Source organism: Triticum dicoccoides, chromosome 6A (genome assembly GCF_002162155.2).
Source record: "Triticum dicoccoides isolate Atlit2015 ecotype Zavitan chromosome 6A, WEW_v2.0, whole genome shotgun sequence".
Lineage (NCBI taxonomy): Eukaryota > Viridiplantae > Streptophyta > Magnoliopsida > Poales > Poaceae > Triticum > Triticum dicoccoides.
The window spans coordinates 156,962,262-156,967,125 of NC_041390.1; positions in this window are offsets into that span (position 1 = coordinate 156,962,262).

The window sequence follows — 4,864 nt, forward strand, 5'->3', positions numbered from 1 at the left end:
CGGGGCCAGTGCTCCTCTGAGTGTTGGTCCGAACTGAGTTGCCTGCGGGGCCACCTCGGGGAAACTTGAGGGTTGATTTTACTCGTAGCTAGTCTCATCTGAGTGTGCCCTGAGAAACAGATATGTGCAGCTCCTATCGGGATTTGTCGGCACATTCGGGCGGTGTTGCTGGTTTAGTTTTACCCTGTCGAAATGTCTTGTTGTACCGGGATACCGAGCCTGATCGGAATGTCTCGGGTGGAGGTCTATTCCTTCGTTGACCGTGAGAGCTTGTGATGGGCTAAGTTGGGACACCCCTGCAGGGATTTGAACTTTCGAAAGCCGTGCCCGCGGTTATGGGCAGATGGGAATTTGTTAACGTCCGGTTGTAGAAAACCTGAAGTGGACCTTAATTAAAATGAATCAACCGCGTGTGTAACCGTGATGGTCCCTTTCCGGCGGAGTCTCCGAAGTGAACACGGTTGTTGGAGTTATGCTTGACGTAGGTAGTCCAGGATCACTTCTTGATCATACTTTTATCGAGCGTGCTTTGCCTTCTCTTCTCGCTCTCTTGTGCGTATGTTAGCCACCATATATGCTAGTCGCTTGCTGCAGCTCCACCTCCTAACTTTACCTTACCTATAAGCTTAAATAGTCTTGATCGTGAGGGTGCGAGATTGCTGAGTCCCCGTGGCTCACAGATACTTCCAAAACCAGCTTGCAGGTGCCAATGAGTCCGTGCAGATGACGCAACCAAGCTCAGGAGGAGCTCGATGCAGATCTTGTCCTTTGTGGTGTCTCGTTCTAGTTGATCAGTAGTGGAGCCCAGTTGGGGTCGATCGGGGACCTTTTGTCGCATTTGGGGTTCTTCTTTTATTTTGGCTCCGTAGTCGGGCCTTGATTGTATCTGATTGATGTAATGCTTTATTCATGTAATTGGGTGAAGTGGCGATTGTAAGCCAACTATGTATCTCTTTCCCTTATTATATTACATGGGTTGTGTGAAGATTACCTCACTTGCGACATATGCCTTCAATGCGATTATGCCTCTAAGTTGTGCCTCGACACGTGGGAGATATAGTCGCATCGAGGGTGTTACACTCCACTACTGATCAACTAGAACGAAACAACATAAAGGACAAGATCTTCAACGAGCTCCTCCTTTAGCTTGGTTGCGTCATCTGCACGGTATCATCGGCACCTGCAAACTGGTTTTGGAAGTATCTGTGAGTCACGGGGACTCAGCAATCTCACACCCTCGCGATCAACACTATTTAAGCTTATAGGTAGGGTAAAAGGTATGAAGTGGAGCTACAGCCAAGGTTGGAAAAAGCGGTAGGCGTAAGCGAGGCGATTGGCCTTCGCCTAGTGCCTAGGCGGTGCTTAAGCGCCCTAGGCATAGCCTAGGCGGTAATATAGTTTTTAGTATCAGGGTGTATTTGTGGTATTATATGTGTAACTATATTAATTGAGGTCATATTAATGATTTAACTATCGGCTATTGCCATTTGAATATGGCATGTTTGGCACATCAGTGCAATATGGTAAGATTTCTTTCTTGACCTGCCTAGACTTCAGCTTATGCCCTAGGCGAGGCGTTTGTCCATCGCCTAGCGCCTAAGCGCCTCCTAGGCACTGCCTTTTCCAACAGTGGCTGCAGCAAGTGACTAGCATATTAGGTGGCTAACATACGCAAATGAGAGCGAGAAGAGAAGGCAAAAGCACAGTCGAACAACTATGATCAAGAATGATCCTAGAACAACCTATGTCAAGCATTACTCTAACACCATGTTCACTTCCCGGACCCCGCCGAGAAGAGACCGTCACGACAACACACGTGGTTGATGTATTTTAATTAAGATTAACTTCAGGTTTTCTACAATCGTACATTAACAAATTCCCATCTGCCCATAACCGCGGGCACGGCTTTCGAAAGTTCATAACCCTGCAGGGGTGTCCCAATTTTCCCATCACAAGCTCTCACGGTCAACGAAGGATATTCCTTCTAGCGGGAAGACCCGATCAGACTCGGAATCCCGGTTACAAGACATCCTCGACAATGGTAAAATAAGTCCAGCAACACTGCCCGAATGTGCCGACAAATCCCAATAGGAGCTGCACATATCTCGTTCTCAGGGCACACTCAGATGAGCCAGACATCGGGTAGGCCAGCCCAGAGTTGCCCCTGGTAGCCTCGGACATCGCTCAGTTGGACCAACACTTAGAGAAGCACTGGCTCGAGGGGGTTAAAATAAAGATGACCCTTGAGTCCGCGAAACCCAAGGGAAAAAGGCTAGGTGGTGAATGGTAAAACCAATGTTGGGCATTGCTGGAAGAGTTTTATTCAAGGCGAACTGTCAAGGGGTTCCCATTATAACTCAACCGCGTAAGGAACGCAAAATCCGGGAACATAACACCGATATGACGGAAACTAGGGCGGCAAGAGTGGAACAAAACACTAGGCAAAAGGCCGAGCCTTCCACCCTTTACCAAGTATATAGATGCATTAATTAAATAATAGATATTGTGATATCTCAACAAAATATCCATGTTCCAAACATGGAACAAGCTCCAATTCTTCACCTGCAACTAATAACGCTATAAGAGGGGCTGAGCAAAGCGGTAACATAGCCAAACAATGGTTTGCTAGGACAAGGTGGGTTAAAGGCTTGGTTCAACAATATAGGAGGCATGATAAGCAAGTGGTAGGTATCGCAGCATAGGCATAGCAAAAGAGCGAGCATCTAGCAAGCAAAGATAGAAGTGATTTCGAGGGTACGGTCACCTTGCCTGAAATCCCGCAAGGAAGAAGAACGAGTCCATGAAGAAGACAAATGGACATAGACGAACGGGTCCTCACAATCACGACGTTATCGGAACCAACCCGAAGAAGCAACACCGGAAATAAGCACACAACATAGTAAACAACCAACACATGAACATGGTATGATATGCGGGATGCGGTATGTGATGCATATGCATGACATGGAAAGGAATGATTGAACTTGGCCTCAACTTGGAAATCCAAGAGTGCCACTGGAAAGGTGAGGTGATTTCGGCTGAAATCGATATAAAGATCACGGAATCGGATGCATGGTTTGGAAATGGCAAGCAAAACAAATATGGCACCGGCCTGCGATAAACAGCAAGTAGCCATCTAAATGCAACAATATAAATATGCTACAACACTCAAACATGGCAAAAAATACATGGCAAGGATCCACTCATGATGGTTGACAAAAGATGAACACTAAGCTACGGCTAGTTCATCCATTAACAGGTTCAAACAAGCATGGCAAAAGTGCAAACGATAACAGGTTTCAGACTTAGTGAAATTAACACAAGTCTGGAATTTAACATCAGGAAGCACACTTTAGAGCATGAAAAGTACATGCTACAGGAACTTAACATGGCAAAGCAAGGCATGGCATGAAGCTACTCTAAGCAGTTAACAAAAGTCCCTTAGTGACCTTGAGCCAAAAGGGATCAGAAAATACAATTGCAAGCATGTGAACATGGCAAAAACATAAACAGATCTCAGACTTTGTGAAAAAACTGGAGCATGCAAATCAGTTAACGAGTAGACATGTTTACGAGCTGAATGCACTCACTACAGCGAATGGCATGACAAACTAAGCATACACCCATCAAGAATACATGGCATAGAAGCTAGATATGGAAAGAACAACAACATAGCATGCACGGATCAATAGCAACATCCTCGGCAAAATCTCTAACAAGTCAACAATCTGCCAGGATTCACGAAATAACAAAAGTAGAGCTCGATTGACTCAAGCTAAGGTGCTCCATAAATGCAAACAAAGACATGGATGGATAGAGCACCACAATGTTAACAAAACATCCTTGCTGATCATCCTCAAAAGAGGCACGGATCACTAGGAAACAACATGAACATATGGCATAACAACAAAATCAGGATAAGGACTTAGTGAAATTCTAAGTCCCTGAAATCAGCATTACCGATTAAGCTACTGTGCAAGCTTGCGCTAGTCACGACACATATCACAAAAATACATGGTAAGCACCTCTGTAAAGATGGCATGGCATATAACAAAACTCATCTAGAGCTCAAGAGCATATCATGCACACATTAATCATGGCAGAAATGACAAATATCTATTTGATGAAACAGATCTGGCAATTTTATCACATAGCCCTCTTCCAACGACATTTCGGGCATCAAGATGAGCTCAAATGAAAATGATGCACTGAGATGAAATGATGTACTCGTCGAGACAAACATTTTGATATGCTACACGCCCAAAACGGAGCCATGGATGATGAGTTATGACATGATGAATATTGCAAAAAAAATAATTGAGACGGGGCAAAAAGTCAACCCGAGAATTTAGGGTTCCAGATCAGATCTAGATCTGGATCGGCCGGCACGGACTTCGAGGAGATCGTCGGAGTTTCCTGTAGCCACCGGAGAAGAAGAGGCGGCCGGCGAGGGCGCGGTGGTCACCGGAGCTTCAAGGAGCCGGGGAGCTCGCCGGACAGCAATGTCGGCGGCCGGGCAGAGAGGCGACCGTGGCGAGGAGGCATGGTGGAGGACGGCGGGGTGGCTCGCCGTGGCCGGTGGGCAACTCCGGCGGCGACCGGAGCATGCGGCGGCGTGGGGCGGCCGAGGCAGCGAGGCCGACCAGGCGCGGGGCGGCGGCGCGCGCTTGCGGCGACCGAGCGGTGGCGGAGCGGATCGGGGCCCGGGCGGGCCTGCCCTGGGCCCGGCGGGCCACGGGAGGTGGGAGGTGCGCGGTGGGATAGGTGGCATTGTCCGGTAGGCTGAGGCGGCGGAGGCGATGACGTGGCACACTCCGATTGGCTGGAGTGATGTGGCCGGCAAGATGGACGCGTCCGCCGGCGG